Raw genomic sequence first — 22,755 nt, 5'->3', positions numbered from 1 at the left:
TGACACCCTCAGAGCTGCTCTGGAAACCTCATAGGGCCTATCTCTGGCGCTTGTACCATTCCACCATCTCTCAGTAATGTGGGCTGAGGTGCCCCATCCCCTCGCCTAGCCCTTTCATAACATGGCTGGAAACGCTTTTATGTGCTGCCCCAAAACAGATCAGACCATGTTGACCCAGCAGAAGGAGCATGGCCACCTCAGAGGGAGGGGCCCTAGAGAAGGAGGCCTCAGATTTGAAGACAAAACTCATTTGGGGAAACTGAAAGCTGTCTGGGACCGGACACAAACTCATGTCTCTTTAGTTAAAACCCCCAGGGGACTTGGGTAAGAGCTAATGAATAGTTTGAAATGATAAGTACTATATGACCTCAATAAGTAATATTGTTTAGCCTGAGTTTTTTATACAGTTTCAACTGCATGATGTTCTAACGCTGTCTGAGTTTCACAGAATTATTTCTCCAGAGTAAATTGACTTATTCTGAGCACAGCCCAGGTAGCCTCGTTATCTTAACTGTGAAGAACTGATAGAGCTATCTCCTTGGGGGGATGTTTAAAAATACATAAAGCAAAATTATATCACCTTAAGTACTTTATGAGTTTAAAAGCATACAGTCAGCCCTGCCTGATTTTCCTCTGCCTTTGAGAATTGGAATAATTATGTTAAGTGCGGACAAAACTGGGTTTCTCTTGCAGGCAGATTTTGTGATTGCACCCTGGACTTTCGTTTAGGAATTCTTTTCAATTTCTTAGAACTAAATGAAATTGCCGCAGTAAGGCCAGAGGGGGGCACCAAATAATCGTGATTGATAGAGTGAGGAGCTTGAGCATTTGGGGGAGGCTCAGGCATCAGGCCTGTGAGCCTGTGTGTCTGTTTTGAGCATTTTGGACATAAAACATATTGAAGTCTCTTTGTTTACTCAGTCGTCGCCTAGCCAGGAGCTGCCACCCGAGCTTCAGTGGCCCAAAACGTATTCAGCTAATGGGAAGCAGCAGTTGGCAGGATCTGTGGTCGTAAACATTTTAGAAAAATCTCTTCACTCTTTTTAGCTCCTTCCTTATTTCACTTATCAGAGTTGAACTGTGGGAAGAACTGAGAAACAAACTCTGCTATGCTCTGGGAAGGTGAAAATGCAGAGACGGGTCTTTCTTTCTGAGACAGAGGAACTATTGTCAGTTTTCTAGCATTAATTGTTCTTGATAAATTGGTGACCTATCTGTTTGGTCTTTGGGAAGCTGGGGTGCATTTAATACCATTTAAAGTTTTTCTGCGTTGTTGGCTATTTCAGAAAAGTTGGCTTCTTCTGCTGTATTTCCAAAAAGCAAGATTTCTAAACTTAGCACAACTTTCAAGGGCATTCCGCCACAATTGTTGCAGTTTATCTAGTTTGGAAAAGTAATGTTTCATGTTTGCAGGCAGTTACTACTCCTTGTGATCTGTAGTTTGCTTAGATGTTCTTATTTATAGTGAATCAATTTAGGGCAGTGGGCAAGGGCCAGGGCAGAGGAGCTGGAATGTCCTCTATTCAGTTGAGGAGGGTCTAGGTATGCTTACTTCGTTCTTTGTCAATATGGGATGGATTCCAAGTCTTCTTGCAAAATACATATGAATGCCAAAAGTGATTCATTAGGATCATGTCACGTTGAAGACTGATTTAAGTCCTGAACTATAATCTGTCACCTCAGTTTTCCTTTCAGACTTTTTGTAAGGTTTAGAAATACTTCAAAAGTATTCTCTGACCATCTCTTTTCGTAAAGGAAAATCTGTGATCATGGGATTATGTGACGAGTACCCTGATGCACACAGAACAGTGCTGACTCGGGGAGACGGGCTGTGGGGGTTCTTATGAGTGCTGACCCCTTCATATGCCGCCGTCTTCACTTCGTGTTTACGAACCAGAGCTCTGGAGCCAGACTACTTGTGTATGAATGTAGGCCCTACCACTTATTACCTATGTAAGGTAAGTTACATAGCAAGTTACAAGCAGTTAGTAAGTTACATAGCAGTTAGCAGGTTACTGATCCTCTGCGTGCCTGTTTCCTCATCCATAAAGTGGCGTAATGGTAGTATCATAGACTAGCCTGAGAATTAGATGAGTTATTATATGTGAAGCAGTTAGAATAGAACCTGGTATAGAGTACTTCAGAGTAGGCCAGGCAGGGTGGCTCATGCTGGCATCCTAGCACTTAGGGAGGCCGAGGTGGATGGATTGTCTGAGCTCAGGAGTTTAAGACCAGCCTGGGCAAAATGGTAAAACCCAGTCTCTGCTAAAATACCAAAAGTTAGCCAGAAATGGTTGTGCACACCTGTAGTCCCAGCTACTTGGGAGGCTGAGGCACAAGAATTGCTTGAACCCAGGAGGCGGAGGTTGCAGTGAGCCAAGATTACACCACTGCATTCCAGCCTGGATGACAGAATGAGACTTTGTCTCAAACAACAACGATAACAAGTTTTAAAGGTGATGTAAAACCTATTATGTCAGTCCTATGGAATTTTTCCAGAGAAACTTACCATCAGGTGGTTTTATATGAGCGTATACTGACTTAGTTGTTTCTGATGCCTAGCTTTCTGGCTGGTACCTTAGGACTCTGCTGTTCTCTTATACCTATAGAAACCTTCAAGAGAGAAGAAAAAGAGAAACCAAAATCTTGTAAAACATCATATTACAACCGACTCTTCAACGTAATTTATTTAACAAACATTCACATAGCACTTACTATGTGCCACACGCTGTTTTAAATGCTGTACAAATATTAACTCATTTAATCCTCATTATAACAGAATACTTGTTGAATTTCAATTAAGTGATGTGGGAAAATCCTGTATCCTGGTGACTGACACGGTAATCCTTTAATAAATATTTGCTGAAGGAATAAATACCTGTGAGTGACTCAATCAATCAGTTTATCTTGTTTGGCTGGCAAAAAAAAGCAAATAATACACCAGGGTGTCATATTAAGTGGCCTAATATATTCTCAGAAACTGGAAACAATTGAGACTCTATCTGCGGCTGTGTTCAGTTTGTACTGAAGGGACTAATGTGGCCTAAATGATCCTATTCCTTTCTCAATATTAAGTCACTTGTCATTTTGATATTAAGCTCACACGTTTAGATATCATAGAATTGGTAACGTCTTGGTGACTTGAAGACTGTTACATTGAACATATAGTAAATATCTCAGTGTACCATTCAAAATTTCCTCTGGTATCTTTATTTAGGATTTTGAGCAGACAGGATTATGATTCTGTTTAAGACATGAAGATTTGCCAGTTTCCCTTCACTCTTTCAATTGCATTCTTTTGTTTTAATGTTGGAAAACACATTTGTATCATATTTCTTTATTTCTCACTGCCCCAGGAAGATGAGCAAGTAACTACTTAACAATATGTAATGCTTCATCATCATGAAAATCCACATATTATACTTGAGGAATAAATTACTTAAAAATATATCATTTGTTTTTAAACAATGTTTGGAAAAACTTGAGAGATAAATGCCAGTGTTTAACGAAGCTACAATAAATGTTTTATTCACCATGTTATTGTTGCAATCAATTGTAGATTATTTTTATAATGTCTAAATTAGCTGCATTTATCCTTAAATGTCAAAACACAGTTTATCCTTAACTTGTCGAAACACCGTTAACATGCGAGAAGGGAACCAATGTAGTAACAATCTAAAGACTTTGAATAGTCTCTGTGCCTGTCTCTCTTTTCTCTTCCTTTCTAGGTACCAGTTGAAATGATCTCTTCCTAATCTATGACAAGTATCTGGTGAGGTGGAATTTAATTTTTAAAAATGAAAGTTTTGAGATGTGGTAATTGAAGGGCACTCAGAAACATGTGGGTAACTTTCCATGAGGAGTTCTGCTCCCTGTGGTAGTTATGAAGACGCAGAGAGGAAAGATAAAATCTGCAACCTCTTGTCTCTGAGATTAAATATTATTAATACTGCCAGGGCACACATGGTCTTGTGGGCAAGTCCTGGTTTTAGGAAAGCCAACAAATCTTCCGAAGTTACAATGTGGTTAAAAATAACAGCTGAGGAGTGGGACTGTCCTGTGCCTCATCCAGCAGTCAGAGGTGTAAGGTGGGTTGAAATTTATAAATTGACAGTCAATAAAATCTGTCCCAACCCAGGCAAGTAACTGGCAGGGTTGAAGCCTGAGAAGAAGTTATTTAAGTAGACCCTAAAAATTCTAGTGTAGTTTTGACACCCTTGTTTGGGTATAGCTCCTGGATAGAGGCAGAGGGGTGGTCTCCTCATTGCATGTTGGAGGTTTTTGAGGAGATGAAGGGCAGAGTGATGAAAAGATGACATTATTGGTAAGTCCAGATTTCAGTTGTGAACCGACCCTTCAAGTTTATTAGTGCTGACAGTGCACAGCCCCTCAGTAGGGTGAACAGGCTTCTGATAAGAATTGTGGCCCCTTCCAGCTTTAAGTGAGACATCTGAATTCTGTCTCCAGAGAAAAGAGGCACAGACTGTTGGTCTTAGATACTAGGATTCCTGGTTGTTACAGGATGGTTGTATGGGGAAGGCTGTCTGGAAGAAAGATGCTGGGCTTGTTTGTTTGGTTATGATTTTGTCCATGCCAGGATTTAATAAACATTTAGGTGGCTCAACAAATTTTGTGGAAAAATATTGAAAGACGGTAGGCGCTCGAGTATTGTGCTTGAAATACCACTGAGGATGTCATTATTCATGTGACAGTCTGTGGGGTAGGACCCTCAAGTTCACATTTCCCATCTGTATATCCACTCCCACCCCGCCACATACACATGTATATATATACACAAATATGCTGTAAATTCTCATCTACTCTCCTCTGCCCTTTTTCCTTCCAGAAAGAAGGAATCTCTTGGAGAATCTACCCCCTCTAATCATGGAGATTGGCATCCTGGTCCTCACCCCGCACAGCCCTATCAATCAGACTGGTCCCCTCAGCCTTCCTGATCTTGCCTTATCATCATCCCAAAATATTTCTCATACTGTTTCTCTTACTTGGTTGTTCTCAGCTTTTCCTTTTTGCCTCCATTTTTTAAAGCTGAATGGCCCTTCGTTGCCACCTTTCCAAGCTATTGCCATTTCTACAACCTCGTCTGTCTTAATGTGTTGAAAGCGTCTTCAGATAAGGACCACCTCTGTTTCCTTCTTTGCTGTATTCTGTGTGCTGTATCACACTCCGGTGATACGTGACTATAAGTCAGGGAATCAAAAATCCCTAATTTTTGCAAAAAGGAGCATTCGCTTAGTCTGCTTTGTATGCTCTAAAGAAACTTAGCCACTGCCTTCACACATTACAGATTACTTCTGATAAGTTTGTTTTTAGAAACGGAATCAAAAGTCCCCTTTCGTTTTGTTTTACGTGTATCCCCTTGAAACTCTCCTAGACTGTAATCTTGGTCAAGGACTTGAAAGAGTTGGAAGTTTCCTGAGCTGGAGGAAAGTGCTGAGATTAGATGTTCTGAAACATAACTTCTGTCGTCAAGGCCATAATCTGAATTCAGTTTTCTAGTAAATTACTGAAGAACACTTACGTAAGTCTTCTGATCACCGTACGTTGTATGTATGAAGACATGACTTTGTATGCTGTGAATATGTACAATTATTATTTGTCAAAAAACAAAATAAAAAATGTAAAAAGAGGCAAATAAAGTTATCTGAAAGCTTTTAATCTAAAACTGATCCTGTTAAACAGATGTATCATTGCAAGCTACAATGTTCAAATTTATAATTATGTTAACAGTGAAATAATTTACTGTTACAAAATATTTACGCTTCCTGGAACCTTAATGTCAAGCATATTGTTAGGCACACATAGTAGGTTCTCAATAAATATAGGATGGAAAATTGATATATTTTAATGTATGTATATTTGAGTGAGCTATTTCAGTTTTTGGTGTCCTGTCCCTGATTTATAATGAAATCTCTCAAACTAGATTATTTTGATATATTACCAAACACAATGTAACAAAATAGAAAATTCTGTTCAGACTAATTTATGACCAAATCTAAAACCTCTTTGACATTAGCAGAGGTGCCTTTGTCATGACAGAGCTTGGAAGGCAACGAACCATTTTTCACAGAGATTATATTTAGTTACTTTCTTATAATTGTATTTTAACACAGACTGACCAACAACTCCACCTGCAATGCCATCTTATCCGAATTTAATTTTTCTTTCTTCTTCTTAACAGACTTCTTTCTCAAACATTTAAATTAAATTAGTATTCTTTAGGTTGCATATGAGATAACTTAAAATTTTCTCTAGATAAATGGTTGATGATTATTTTTATAGTTGCATTATAGACTCTGGCATTATTCAAAGAATACATAATTTAAATTCTGACAAGCTTTTAAAACATTTTCTTCTAAGCAATGCCTGCAAATTAGTTATTTCTTTCCCTTTTTAGACTGGGGCTATGGCTGCTACGTCACATGGGGACAGGGTCATAAATTTCTGTTGTATCTGGATGGAGATGAGCAGCAGGATCTATGGGTAAGAAGCAGCACAGTTATGCGTGGATTCTAGAGTCTTCTTGCTGATACAGGCTTGCAACTGTGGACTTCATAAGCTCAGTTTTTAATCTGCTATCAGCTAGCTTAATACCATAAATGCATAAGGAACTAAATATTTAGTTTAAGAGAAATGCTGCATCGATCTGACCCTTTCTCCAAATAAATTGACAAAATATCTCATTCTCTAGGATGCCAGAGAAAAATACCAGTTGCAATGTTTTGTTGCATGAAGTTTATGCTAATTGAAATTGCTGGCATGTAAAGCCACCATCTTGCTTGAACAAACATCTTATTAAATTGAGCATGTCTTTTATCCCACAAAATGAGATTAATTTTGAATTAGTTATTTTTCAGTTGGAAATTTATTGAGTTAATATAAAAGAAGTTATGTAGTCTTCCAAAGAATATGTTACATGGTTTTGCATTTTGTTTTTCTTTGGCATTGTGTGGTTTTTAGAAAATCTTGCAAGTTAAATATACCAAAGTAGAAACTGAAAGAAAATGATCAGAGATAGAGCAATACATTTTCAGCTAAAGATGATTTTTAAAATAAAAGTTCACTGTAGTTTTACTTACATAGAAAATCCCAAACTTCCCAAGTCTTCAAATAATAAAGATACTGTTAAAAAACTGTTACCTGTCCATTTATGGATTATTAGGTAGACTTTACAAACATTTTAAAAGATGTTTTAAAAGGTTAGGTTATTTTCCTTAATGTAAAAACAAAGTAAAACACCCCAACAAACCCCAGAAAACCAACCTGTATTTTCAATATACCAACCAATTGATATAAACTAGAATTTCTGTTTGTAAAGATAAATAGATGAGTGTGCACAAGACAATATATTAAAGTTAGACACTTCCTCATACAGATTGAGTTCTTACTATGTACTAAGTTCTCACTATACTCTAGGCTCCTGACTAAGCACTTTAAGAGCCTTTATCACATTTAATACTCACAGCAGCACAATGAGATTGTTCTGGGCAAGCTGGATGATCACACTGTCAGAAACTGATTCTCTGGGTGAATACTTACAGATCATTTTGAAGTTGAAAATCATAGGCAAACAATTTAAAGCCATGTCAGCTGTGTATTGGAAGGAATTAAATATGCAAATGTAATGAATGCAATAGATTTTAAGAGCGTATTTCTTTGGAGGTGATGCAGTAATTGCTGTCGTTGAGACTGTCTCTTGAAGTGGAAACTAGACAAGTAGGTTTAGACATTAAAATTCCTAGCAGTGATTTGCTTCCTCTGTAGCCTTGGGTAGAGTACCAAGCTCCCATAACATAAACTGCTTTGCCCCAGCCAAAAGGAACAGTGTCTTTGATAGAGCTTGAGTTCCAGTCATGGTGATTTTCCACTAAGTTTTTCAAAGAGGACATCCTCTCCTGAAGAATGGAAGAAGCTGACACGTTTGGAGCCTAAGGTTTCTAGGCTTTGCCAGTCTTCCCTATTTATTGCCCTCCTCCCATCAACCACACTGACATTTCAGCATTTAAAAAGTGCTGTTGCATAAGGGTTTGCACTAGGGAGTCCATTTTCTCCTAAGATTATTATGTTACGTTATGCTTCCAAGACATACAAATGAAGAATAACTGGTTTTAATATATAGAAGAATCAGACTTATTTTGCTTATTTAAGAATAATACATGAAAACAGGTGGCAACTTCTTTTTGTATGTGAGGAAAATAAAACACAGAGAAGACTGTAATTTCCCTAAAGTCACACACGTATTTCGTGTTAGACAGAGTCAGAATTTCAACACGGCTCTGTCTGGTTTCAAAGACTTTCATGATTTCAGTAGTGCAACCATAGATTATATTTCTTTCTTTAAAAAATATTTCCTCTGTATTTTTCTAAATCTTATATAACGATATTGCTTTTATAATTAAGGAATAAATGTTACGAAAATAGAAATAAAATATTTTTATGTAAGCTGAAGAAATGAGAAAAGTGATTTTTCCAGTTAGGGAAAAGGAAGTTCCTGTTCTTCTTTTCCATCATAGACTCCTGTGTTTGCACCTGCCATCCGATGCAGAGATGACCTAAAGACAGGCTGAAACAATGTGTTCTACAGCCCGAAACTATCTACCTTGACTTACAGTTTCATTAACGCTGGTGTGATCAGACTGGGCAAAAATTAGCATACATTATTAACTAATCCAATTCAAGTACCAATTCTTAGTAAAAACATAAAACAATGAAAGCAATTTAGACAACATTTGAAAATGTTTACTGTTTGATTTCTTCAAGCTCCAAACAGGATTGTGCTTAGCTGTAGAAACTCGAATATATACATATCGGCATGGGTAGAATTTTTAGTCTTCTTTGGGCCAGGTGTCTTAGCCCCTGGGGAAAGGAAACTAAAGTTTCAGCATATATTTTTATTCATGAAGCTGCTCTCTTTTAAGACTTCTGAGGAAAAGAGCTGCTGGGCAGATGAGTAGAATATGTTACTACTGTTCTGACATGTCCACCCATCAAAACTGGCTGATACGGTACACTTTAATGACCCCATAGTCAAAACTGACATTGACATTAACGGAAAAGACTTGGGACAAAGAACTGTGTTCATGCCTCAGATCAGCCTCAAGCTTCAGCCTCAAGCTTCACCATGAGCTGCACATTTTATGCTACTGTATTCTGCTTAAGCAAATATTTGTATTTATGTAAATCGAATGATCCTTTAGTACTTAAGGACTTTATTCTGGGTGAGTTAGAATCATACTGTTTTGACAGGAAAACTCTTTGATAGGAAAAATTGTAGGGCTTAATAGTTTCAGAGCTTAAAGTAGCCAAATCAGGAACGATTGAAATTCTTAGTATCTGTTAGAGTATCTCCTGTTTGAGCCATGTTTGTAAATCATGTTCAAAGGCACTTCAAAATGTCAATTAAAAACTAATTCACTTGATTCTGCTATGGTTTAAATATATGTCCCTTCAAAATTCCTATGTTGGTACTTAAACCCCAAGGTGATGGTGTTAAGAGATGAGGCCTTTGGGAGGTATTGCAATTAGGCCAGGAGGGCTCTGTCCTCATGAATGGAATTAATGCCATTATAAAGGAGACTTCAGAGAGGTGCCTGGCCTTTCTCCATCTCTTCTGCCCTGTGAGTATACAGCATTCAGCCCTTCTGCCCTTCCGCCTTTTGCCAGGTGAAGATGCAGTAACCTGTAGGCACCATCTTGGAAGCAGAGAGTGTAGCTCTCACAAGACACTGAATCTACCTTGATCTTGGACTTCTCAGAATCCAACTATGAGAAATAAATTTTTATGATTTATAAATTACCCAATCTCAGGATTTTGTTATAGCAGTGCAAACAAACAGAGACAGATTCTGACAGTCGTATACAACTTCAAGTATTTTGTTAAAAAACTGTAAATGTTGAATGATTGAAAGTTGTGAAAGGCTGAACAGTGAGAAAACATGGGGGTTGGGGTTGTAGAAAGGGAGTGGTATCAGGGACATGCTAATTTTAGCTATCTCTAGGACAGGGTTAAATATCAGAAAAATCCAATGGACCTCTGACTGGTAGTGTGTTTTGTCTGGGTACTAAGAGGTAGAGTTGTATTAGTCCATTTTCATGTTGCTAATAAAGATATACCCAAGATTGGGTAATTAAGTAAAAAAGGTTTAATGGATTCATAGTTCCACATGGCTGGGGAGACCTCACAAACATGGTGGAAGGTGAAAGGCACATCTTACATGGTGGCCAGCAAGGAGAGAAATGAGAGTCAAGTGAAAGCAGAAACCCCTTATTAAACCAACAGATCTTGTGAGACTTATTCACTTTCACAAGAACAGTATGGGGTAACTGCCCCCATGATTTAATTATCTCCCACCAGGTCCCTCCAAAAACACATGGGAATTATGGGAGCTACAGTTCAAGATGAGATTTGGGTGGGGACACAGCCAAACGGTATCAGGAGTGTTCAGCTCTAAAGAGTGCCTAAGAGTATTGGTCCAGGAGTTTGGACATCCAGAGCTATTGTGATCCTTGGCATGAATTGATAACTTTCAAAATTAAAAGAATTCACCTTAAACTGTTAGTTCTTCTGAAATATCAGAAAACTACTCAAGTTTGAGAATTTCTGACCACTGCCTATTAGTTTTAGGTCAATAACTAGAAGATAATTAGGCTAAGAGCTCTCTCACTTATTTTATATTTGGGGTGATAAATGTCAATATTTCCATGGATGGTGTAGGTCCTTTTGTGTGGATCTTTGCATTGTTGCAAACTGAGGAAACACTAGATATTTGGGATGATTGACTGGGACTGCTAAAGGAAGCTTCCTTGTTTGTCACCACAAAAATATCGATTATTTCCATGGGCTCAGTATCCCAGGAAAAAGTGACCAAAATAACCAAAGGGAAAACTTCTAGGTAATTACGTCTGGTGATTACTTAATGTTAGTAAATAGAATATTTCATAGAGATTTTAACTAATCAAGGAGAGCAATTTTTTTTTTCTGTATGAACACAACCTGACAATTCTACCAAAGCAAGAATAAAATAAAAATCTTTCCACTGACACAGACTGCGGTGGTTATGTAATGTAATATGGCAGAAAAGAAAAACACAGGCTCATAGTGGAGCTAGTGCATAGCAGAGAAAAGCTTTCCTAGGTAATAAACACTCGCAGCTAAGATTTTCTAGGGTGTCTTGGAAGAAAACAACTGCCACAGAAATGTGGTTGAGAAGGACCATGTTCAAATTATGAATTTGGCCATTTGTAAAAAGAGAACAAATATTGTTTGTGAATTGTATTGAAAACATGGATATAAAGAAGTGATCATTACAATAGGTATTTGTGGGCAATATCATTGGTGTCAAATGCAGACAAAGTTTGCAGATGAAAAAAAATTAGATGACTAACCAAACCCGAGGCCAAACAGAGTAGGGTTAGGTCATTTCCTTGGCCTCCCTAATTCCCCAGGAGGGAAGAGCTGGGTGCTAAACCCAGCATCCGACTGTAATGTTCTATAGATGAGCAGAAGAGGGTGAGGGAAGGTCAAGTTTCTGTATCTGCAACAAAGCATTTGTTGTTGAAAATCTCCTCTTGCATTCTAATAAGGGGGGACCCTGAAGGGGTGCTTTATTTGCTGAGGTGGATGGTGAGTGAGGATACAAACTGGGGAAGTCAAGGAGCTACTACACTGCTTAACTGAATGAAAGTGGATTGAGTGGTTAGGGAAGGTATTTCTGGGAGCAGAGAGGTGGCTATAGATATGGAGAAGAGTTTTGGGCAACTGAAATGAAAGAGGAAATTAGGGGTAAAGGAAGAGCATTTCTGATGTCTCGATGGGTAGTTAGAACTCTTTTTCATTTCCACATGGAACTTCAGCCAAAGTGACCCATTTTGGAGTGGGGTGTGCGTGTGCATGTGCGTGTGCGTGTGTGCGTGTGTGTGTGTGTGTATTGAGATATGATATATTGAAGCTGCGTCATTGTCTAGGGTAAATAAATACCTGAGGTTCATTGTCTCCTGCCAGGGATATTGAGAATGTAGACACACAGGAAGTGAGTTTAAGAGTGGAGGTTTAATAGGTTGAAAAAAAGAGAGAGAACAACTGTCTCTCCTGCAGAGGGAGGGGTTCCTGAGTGCATCTTCTGGTTTCATAGTCAAATGCATGAGATTTGACGAGCTTGAGGAGGCGGGGTCTGATTTAAGTAGGGCTCAGAGATTGGTTGGACCAGATGTGTCACTTTTATATTGTGTGAAGAAGCCAGCCACCCCACTGTAATCTTTTATTATGCAGATGGGTTTTCTACCTGACCAGTGCCATGTTGTTTATTTCTTACTCTACATGTGGTTGACAAAGAAAAGGGAAGATGGAGTTGCTTTCCTGATCATGCCTCCCCCAGTAGCCTTTTCCTGTTGGCATAGCTGCCAGCATTTACCTATGCGAGCTTTTTGCTTGCTTATCTGTGCTTGCAGCTTGATTTTTCAGGCTGCTTTTTATTAGAAAAGAAATGATTTGGGGGCTGCTTTTCATTAAAAGGAAACTTTACCAACAACTCTCTTACCCTCACTAACTTCCTAAGTAATATCTTTCTAACTCCTATATCAATATCAGGTCTGACTTCAAGGCACATTTGGGAGGAGACGAGGGAAGCCCAGTGAGGACAGTCTCATTTGAATTACAAGCGAATAAATTGAGTTGAATTTTAAGCTGTATGTAATGATTACTCTGTAATGTATCATGTATATTTACTCACATGATAGATTATAGAATTATAATTTATCTTCATTTATCTTTATAGAATACTTATTTAATCCCCACCCCTCTTAGAGATTATTATACAAAATTAACTGAGTTGGACTATGAGCTCTCAATTGCAGTCAAGATTCTGTGGCTAGAGGGTAGAGGGATAATAGAGGCTTTTATAGAATGATTCCAAACAAAGTTTCATTTCTGTTGACATGAGCTTGACATAATATATGTCTGCAAGTTATCATTATTTGTAGATTAATAGGATAGTTTATAAGCTTCTTATCCATTTTAGTCAAGATATAATTCTTTATCCAACTAATGAGGGATTGTTAGCACATAAATAACATTCCAAGAGTGTGTTTTGTCCATTTCAGTAAGTCAAATACTTGCTCAATTGGCGATAAAAGCAAGATCTAAATTCAAGAGCACTTTATGTCCTTCCTCAGTTGAAGGTATAACAGGAAGTAAATTAAGGTTCTATATAATTTATTGGATTTTTAAAGCCTTGTGCACTTTTCCTAAAAATGCCTTGCGGCATTAACAATAAAATTAACTTAAGCATCTGTATCTACTTATAGCCATAATGATATATTTAAATGGAAATCAAGAGCATGCAAATCAAGCAATATGCTGTTACCCTTAGAATATTGAAGGGTACATTAAAGATATATAGTTATTCTAATAAGGAAGGATGAAAACCTTTTATGTGTCCTCTTTTTATACATTCTGTACTTCTCTTGATAGAGCAGCAAAACAAAATCACTAAAAAACCAGAGCCCCCACACAACTAATAGAAGCCAGTGTTGGAGGGCTCTACTTGAAACGAGAGTATCCAAGTCTTTTCTTCTCTGTTTCCTGCCATAGCCCTGTTTCCCTCACACTGTGCTGGGGACGGCTCTGCTCCCTGCACACACCAGCAATCCTCCACTGGAGAGCTGTGCTGGTCACACACACTTCACCTGCGAGCTTGCTGCCAGGGAGTGGCATGCAGCGTTGTTTTAGCAAGTGGTCTTTCGGCCGGGTGTGGTGGCTCACGCCTATAATCCCAGCACTTTGGGAGGCCGAGGCAGGTGGATCATGAGGTCAAGAGATCGAGACCATCCTCGTCAACATGGTGAAACCCCGTCTCTACTAAAAGTACAAAAATTAGCTGGGCATGGTGGTGCATACCTGTAGTCCCAGCTACTCAGGAGGCTGAGGCAGGAGAATTGCTTGAACCCAGAAGGCGGAGGTTGCAGTGAGCCAGGGTCATGCCATTGCACTCCAGTCTGGGTAACAACAGTGAAACTCCATTTCAAAAAAAAAGAAAGTGGTCTTTCTAGCAACCTACTAGAAAGGGCTATAAATGTAAACCTTACATTTATGCTTTATTTATTTTTTAACAAAATCTAAAATGTAAGAAGAGGGAGTAGAAATAAGCAGCATAACTCATGTGGGGAATAAAAGGAGCTTGGACATTTTTCTGTAACTGATCTTATCTTGCATTATGATCTCTTTGTGTTAATGAGGTAAAAACTTAAACTTGACAATAAAGATAATAAAGTCTCTACTAGTGAAAGCAACCTCTGTAGATAAATATTTAAGCCATTCAAAGTTCAAACTCCCTCTTAGGGCTATTTCTTTTCATACAAGTGATACCCCTGCCTCCCTCTCTTCCTTCCAAGATGGCAGGTAGGTGTGGGAGGAGACTTAAGTGTTGCTGCAGTGGTGGGTGGGAAGTAGAAACCTGGATGCTGAAACAGGTGAGTTCATGGAGTCCTCACCACCGATGTGTCTTGTCCTGCTTGTTTGTGGGCAGAGACCTTGGTCTGGCTGCCTTGATTGCTGACATATTTGGTACCCATCTCGAATAGTGCAGTGCCTCTAAACTGCTGGACTGTTACTGATGATGTCTTCCTTCCCACCTCTGCCTTCACTGATGCTCTGGATCTCTGAGGTTTGGCTGTGACTCTCATTTAGCCCCAGCTTGACAGTCGGCGCTTCTGCTCACAATCCTCAGCATCGCTTCTTTGACTATTCTTATCTGCCATGAGAAGTCACTAGCCTGCAACCTCAGCTCTTCCCTCTGGGAAAGAGGATACTTAGGGGTTGCTTGCATGTCACACTGAGGACCTGGAGAACTTGAGGTACTGTCTCAGGCCTTCTCTCTGTCTAAGCCTGTCATGAGCTGTTTCATTTCAACATAGTCACTCCAGATTGGCAAGGGTGATTTGAGAGGTTGCCTTTCAGAGTTCCAATGGCGTTTGGCTTTCCCTTTAATCTTGGGAATCACTATTACTCTTCTTGACCCTGATCTATAGGTCTTTGTAGTCTCTTTTCTCCACTGCTGTTTTCCTTTTATTTTTCCCTGTGAAGAAGGAGCCATTTATCTATGGGAAATATAAAGTTGGGGCTGGGTAAAGATGATCAGTTCCCTGTAATCTTTAGTCAATCACACATCTCAGTCCCAGCCCTCCAGGTTTTGCCGTGTGCTGTGACATCAGCTCCTTTGATGCCTGCAAGTGCAGATGCACAGCGGCTGTGTTAGCAGGTAATTGGTAGAGAGAAGAGAAGCCACAGAGAGCAGGCTAGGAGGATCTGTCACAAAAATCGTTGTCAATAACTTCAGAGTGTCAGCAACAGGAATGCAAGACAGTTGTCATCTGGAAGTATGGATTTGTTTTCACTAACTCTATTCAACTCCTCAGTTGATAAATGGAGTAGCTCAGTGACTTTTGTTTGCTTCTTGTGTTCAACCCCTCACATAAAAACTAGAATAGGCACCAAAACTTTTATTTTTACTATATTCTTACATAGCACCTATATTCGTTTGCTAGGGTTGCCATACCACACCCCATAGACTGGATGGCTGAAACAACAGGTGTTATTTCCTCACAGCTCTGGAGGCTGGAAGTCCAAGATCAAGGTCGGGGTAGGTTTGGTTTCTTCCCAGGCTTCCCTTCTTGGCTTGTAGAAGAACCCCTCGCTACTGTGTGCATGGCCTTCTGTGGACACCCATCCCTGGTGTCTCCTCCTCTTCTTAGAAAGATGCAAGTCATATTGGATTAGGGCATCACCCTAACAGACTCATTTAAACTTAGTCACCTCTTTAGAAACCTCATCTCCAAATGCAGTTACTTTCTAGGGTACTGGGAGTTTAGACTGCAATATATGAATTTATGGGGGACACATTTTGGCCCATAACAGCAATGGCATTCTAAGGAATTTCAGTACTTTAAAATCATAATCATTACTGAAACAAATGCTAATACCACCCTGCTTTTCAGACTATAAAACACAAGAATATCAAGCCTGTAATCCCAGCACTTTGGGAGGCCGAGGCGGGTGGATCACGAGGTCAAGACATCGAGACCATCCTGGTCAACATGGTGAAACCCCGTCTCTACTAAAAATACAAAAAATTAGCTGGGCATGGTGGCGCGTGCTTGTAATCCCAGCTACTCAGGAGGCTGAGGCAGGAGAATTGCCTGAACCCAGGAGGCAGAGGTTGCGGTGAGCCGAGATCACGCCATTGCACTCCAGCCTGGGTAACAAGAGCGAAACTCCGTCTCAAAACAAAACAACAACAACAGAAAAACCCACAAGAATAGGTAATGGTTATATCACAGGTTTCAAACTCCAGGGAGAAAGTGAGAACTTAATTCAATTATCTTAGAATAAATGGAACATATGGGATACATTTTACATTTTCTTCTGTTAATTACACAAAAGCATTTTAATATGTGATTGGTGGGGAAATTTCAAACTCTCCAGAAAAATATATCATCTTTCTGACTTTGTATTTACTCTTTGTCCCAGAGATTAAACACAACTAATATTTTAGTATTTATTCTTTCTGATAAATACTCATACTTAAATATAATGTGGAGGTTTGGAAATTGTAATTTTGTTTTTCTGGGGAGGGGTAGGACTAGACATAGTTTGTTTGGCTTTTTTTTTTCACTTAACATGATGACAGAGTTCTTTCTATGTTCATGTAAGGCAAGGTTTCTCAGCCTTGGCATGATTGATATTTGGGGCTGGATAATTTTTTGTTGGGAAGGGGCCATCCTGTGTAAGGTGTTTAGCAGCATACCTGGCCTCCATTCACCAGATGCCAGTAGCACTCTTCCCTTGGCCAGTCATGCCAATCAAAAATGTCTCCAGACATTCATTGCCAAATGTCCACTGGTGGCTAAAACTACTCCCATTTGAAAACTGCTGGTATAAAGAGATTTCTCTAATTTTTTAAAAGTGCTGCATATCCATTGCATGGATTACACCATATTTTATTTTAAAATCTTCCTATTATTGGAAATTTAAGATATTTCCATTTTGTTACCATTAAGAGCAATCCTGCATTGACCATCCTTACCTGCGACTCTGTTACGTGAACTAACCACCTTAGATTAAAATCGATAGACTAAGTTGCTGGGTCAAGGAAAATGCGTATTTTATATTTTAATGGATGCTATGAAATTATCCTTCAAAAGCTTCATACAATTTGGATTTTCTTAAATGAGTGCTCATTTCTTCACAACCTTTCCAAAGCTGAATAATATGAAATCTTCTAATTGTGTTAGTGTGACTGAAAATGTGTATCTTGTTACATTTCTCTAATTACTAGGACTCAAGCATCTGCGTGCTTATATTTCTGTTTCTGTGATCTGTTCATCTTTCTTGCCCCAACCATTTCTATGAGTGGTATGATTTGTTGGAATTCTTTGTATGTATTCTGGCTCCTAATCTTTCTATTGCTGCATGCGTTGCAAATGTTTTTCTCCCAATTTGTTGCTTATTTTCTAACTCTGTTAACAGAGCCTTTTATGATCAGGAATTTAAATTTTTATAGTTAAGCATCTGAAACTTATTTAAGAAAGCCTTCCAAACTTATCTTACATAATGCATTATAGTTTTATTCCTCTTGATGGATTTTTATCATGCTTCACTTTTTACCATTTAGTTCTCTAATCCATTTATAATACATTTTTAAGACTTTCTTTTTACAGCAATTCTATATTCACAGAAAAATTTTCCATTTATCCCCTATCCCAACACATGCATAGCCTCCCCTTTATCAACATTTCCTACTAAAGTGGTACATTTGTTATAATTGATAAACCTACCCTGAAACTTCATAATTGTTCAGTGTCCATAATTTATGTTAGGGTTCACTCTTGGTGCTGTACATTCTGTGGGTTTGGATAAGTGTATAATGTCATGTACCCACCACTGTCGTATCATACAGGGCATTTTCACTGCCCTCAAATCCTCTGTGCTCCACCTATTCATCACTCTCCCCATCCCCAATCCCTGATCTTTTCACTGTCTTCACAGTTTTGCCTTTTCCAGATGTGATATAGTTGGAATCACACAGTTTGTAGCCCTTTCAGATGGCTTTGTTTCACCTAGTAATATGCATTTAACCTTCCTCCATGTATTTTCATGGCTTGACAGTTCATTGCCTTTTATCACTGAATCATATTCCATCGTCTGCATGTACTACATTTTATTTATCCGTTCACCTACAGCAGGACATCTTGGTTGCTCTCAAGTTTTGAAAATTATATATTAAGTTATTATAATCATCCAGGTGCAGATTTTTGTGTGGACATGTTTTCAACTCCTTTGGGTAACTATCAAGGCACATAATTGCTGAAACTTATGGTAAAAGTATGTTTAGTTTTATAAGAAACTGCCGAACTCTTTTCCAAAGTGGTTGTACCATTTCACATTTCCACCAACAATGAATGAGAGTTTTGTCTGTTGTTCCACATGCTCGCCAGAATTTGGTGGTGTTAATGTTCTAGATCTTGGCCATTTTAATAGGTTTGTAGTAGTGTCTCATTGGTTTAATTTGCATTCCTCTGATGACATATGATGTGGAACATATTTTTCATATGCTGATTTTGCATCTGCATATCTTCTTTGGTCAGGTGAATGCCAATGCTTCGGGCCTGTTTTTTAATTGGGTTGTTTATTTTCTTATTGTTGGGTATTAAGTATTCTTTGGATTTTGTGGGCAACAGCACCTTATTAGATGTGTTTTTTGCAAATATTTTCTACCAGACTGTGGCTTTTCTTGTGAGTCTCTTGATATTATATTTTGCAGAGCAGAAGTTTTAATTTTAATGAAGTCCAGCTTATCAGTCATTTCTTTCATTGATGTTGAATTTGGTGTTCAATGTAGTTAAAAAGTCATTGCCATATCTAAGGTCGTCTAGGTCTTTCTCCTATGTTATCTTCTAGAAGTTTTTTAGTTTTGTACTTTACATAGTACCATGATCCATTTTAAGTTAATTTTCATGAAGGGTATAAGGTCTGTGTCTAGATTTATTTATTTTTTTGCAAAGGATGTCTAAATTTCCCTGTACTGTTCATTGAAACAACTGTCTTTGCTCCATTGTATTGCCTTTGCTCCTTTGTCAAAGATCAGTTGACTATATTTTGTGGGGGTCTGTTTCTGGATGCTCTATTCCCTTTCATTGGTCTAGTTGTCTGTTCTTTTACTAATACCATACTGTTTTGATTACCGTAGCTTGATAGTAAGTCTTGAAGTCAGGTAGTATCAGTTCTCCAACTTTGTTCTTTTCCTTCAATATTGTGTTGGCTATTCCAGGTCTTTTGCCTCTCCATATAAACTCTGGAATCAGTTTGTTGGTGTCTATAAAATAACTGGCTGGGATTTTGTTTGGGATTGTGTTGAATCTGTAGATAAAGTTGGGAAAAGCTGACATATTGATAATATTGAGTCTTCCTAGCCACAAACACAGACTGTCTCTTCATTTATTTAGTTCTTCTTTATTTATCTTGCATACCTGAGATAAATTCCTGTAATTTATTTTTAATAACTGCCTTCATATAATAATTTATTTTCTACTTCTAACTCAAGCATTCGTGTAAACGCATTTGAAGCTGTTTGACCAATCTGCATATGGGTTGCTGTGTCTAACACAAATATGATGATAAAAAACAAATACAATTTGCATTTCTATACACATTAAAATGATGTATAGATCTCCTATCTCTCTTTTACATAGAGAATTTGTGGTACTTAGGTGATTTTTTTTAACTGCTGCCTTCAGTATTCCTACTGGCTGTCTGGCTGAAAGTGGATGGAATAGAGCTCTCCCTGAGTAAGGAAGAGAAGAGCAGAATTCTGATGATTTGTAGCTAGTGGTTCTTTCTTGGGGGTGGGATCATCATCCACATGAGGTCTGTGAACTTCTTTTCATTTTGCTGTTGGCCAGTTCTCTTTATTCATACCATCAGAGACCTACATTTTCTTTTTCAATCCTGTTGTTGCTTAGTCTGCCTGACTCTAAACCAGATCATCACATATTGAAGGACCTGTTGTTCTTGGATAGCAAAACCAGGAGGATGACCAGGTGAGGAGGGCAGGGTGCAGGCGGGTCCAGGAGGCAAAGATCTGAAAGAGGCTGCTGTAAAGGTAGCAGCCCAGAGGGTGAACCTTTAGCAGAGATGCAACAAATCTGGGCATTCCCTACACTTCATTACCAATTCTGTCCCCACACTGCATGAGTTCAAAGCCTTTTATATTCACTGCAGATTAATTAAACTTTGTACTCAGGAAGGAGGACAATGAAAGAAGTAGAAAGGGTCTGAAAGAATATAGCTTGAGTGATACTGTACATGAATTAGAACAAAATAAACATGTAAGTGGGCGGTGACGTCTGCTTCCTCCGCTCTGACCTCATCTCTTACCAGCCTGTCCTTCCACTCTCACCAAACTCTGGCCACACCTCCCCCTTGCTGCTCCAAGAACACACCAACAGGCTGCTGCTGTGGATCTTGCCACTTTGACCAGAGCACCCTTCCCTCAATCTCCCCAGCCCATTAGCTCCCAGTCTAGACACACAGGAAACCTGTTAATCAGACCTTCACCGTCTGTGCAATAACATACTTATTCAATCACCTGGCCCAGATTTATCTTTCCCAGTTACACTTAATACTTTCTGCTCTGCTCTGTATTTCACTTACGCACATTGATTATCATCGGCTTCTCTTACTGAAATGCAAATTCCAAGAGGGAGTTTCTTGTCTCTGTGGTTCATACCATGTCTCTAGTGCCTAGAACAGTACCTGATGCTCAATACATATTTGTGCTGAATGAATAAATATATTGAGATTATTCAGCTCAGATACAGGGAACATAAGCTGTGAAGTGCTATCATCTGATCCTGGTTTTGTTTGTTTTTTGTTTGTTTCCATAGGGACCCCATTTAAAACAAATATGATATTCCAGGATGAGGGAAATATACTTCTAATGCTGTTTTTGTTTGTATCATGTACTGTACATCTAAGTTCTGGTAACTTAAAGGGCATATTAAATGTGTGAAAATAAATGTCATTGTCAGTAACTTGGGAGTTTTGTGAGATAAGGAAGCAGAAACCAAGGGAAGCAGTGTTACTAAGACAGATTTCCATTCTGCCTGTGGCTAGCTCGTACCTCTCTATGAGGTCGTCCGTGCAGATCTTTCTATTTCAAGCTTGTTTCAGTAATGTGCACTTTTAGGTAGACAGTTTTTCTTTTTTGAATAATAGGATCAATAAGAGATTAGTGGAATGTTCCTTGAAAGCTAATAAGTCAGCCAACAGAGGACACACATATGTTTGGATACAGATAATACTTTTTCTACCATAGTACCTGTTTCACAGTAATTATGAACATTTTCTTTTTACCTTATATTATGATATAGAAAATAGAATCAACTGTATATAGTTTTAATAAGAGCACTGTTTATCTGCAGAGGGTCATATAAAACCTGTGAACCCTGCTTTCCTGTCTTATATATTTTCATAGAATGTTCAAATCCTTTTGCAATGTAAAATAAAAAAATTAAATGACTGGAGAGTACTGCCTTGAAATTATATCCATTTTCAAATTCTATCTTAAATTATATGTTTTCCATGAGATCATCCTGAATTCCTCAACCTGTCTGGAGCTTCCTACCTTAGGAAAATTAAGTACTTTGGACTTTTCTGAAAACACTTGCAGGCTTTGTATTCAAATCAACTGTATATACGTGTCCCATTTGCTCCATGAGATTGTACCTCAAAAATTTATAGATGAACTTGAAATAGGCCTTTTAAAATTGACAAACAAAATTGCAACTGTCAGCTTCATAATTAGATAAAATGGGATTTTAAGTTTGATTATATTTCAGGTACCCCAAAAACCTTATTTAGAATAAAAATATATTTTAACAGTTATCAAACTGTATTACTAAATGCTGGAAAATGAGAGAGTGCCCTCTAACATCAAAGGGTTCTGGTGAAAAGACATTAAAATAAATACCCAGAATTCATGGGGAAATAACAAAAAGGGAGAGAATGAACAAAATACGGTTCTTAATTCCAATACTTAAGCCTTGTGCTATTTCTAAGAATTATGGCACAAATTTCTGTAGACTTATGGCACAAAAGGAAGGCAAACATATACAGAGAGAAAACAGAAACTTTCCTTTGAGTGAACAATGCAATCACTAAAATTGCTAAGCTGAATATTTATGCTGTATAAAAAAGCCAGTGTTCATTGCTTTTATATATACTATCAACATGACTACTAAGACCGTCCCATGCCACAGTACCTTGTCTTATTAAATGATAGTAAGGGTGAAGAAAGGATTCACTTGTATTATTTGACAAACAGTCTCTGATATTGGGCAGTTAATGATTTTTTTCTTGAAATTGTTTGCCTGTTTTTGAATACTTCAGTGTTTGCCAAAATATTAATTATAACAGAATCGCCTACTCCAAGCCTTCCTTTGTAGGGATAACACTTAGGAATAGGTTAATTGATGCTTTTTTGAAAATGTTATTCCAAATGGGATTTGTAATATGTGGTTAGCTGTTTGGTCTGAGCTAAATCTTATGTTTGATGCCTTCATTGACCTAATGAGATACTACTAGAGACTTACTGAGAGCCCATCAATTCAAGAATCTTTAGAGAGAACAGCATTGCTGCACAGTGGATCCAGAAGATACCACTCATCTGTCAATGACCATGAAAT

General features: G+C 38.3%; 1 protein-coding gene across 1 annotated transcript in view; it reads left to right on the top strand.

The window, feature by feature from the left end:
• Window positions 1-22,755, top strand: part of LOC103788406 (uncharacterized) — a 394,706-nt gene that overhangs the window by 116,385 nt on the left and 255,566 nt on the right. The window lies entirely within an intron of this gene.

The sequence above is a fragment of the Callithrix jacchus genome, chromosome 15, assembly GCF_049354715.1.
Source record: "Callithrix jacchus isolate 240 chromosome 15, calJac240_pri, whole genome shotgun sequence".
Lineage (NCBI taxonomy): Eukaryota > Metazoa > Chordata > Mammalia > Primates > Cebidae > Callithrix > Callithrix jacchus.
This window is presented reverse-complemented; position numbering and strand designations above follow the sequence as displayed.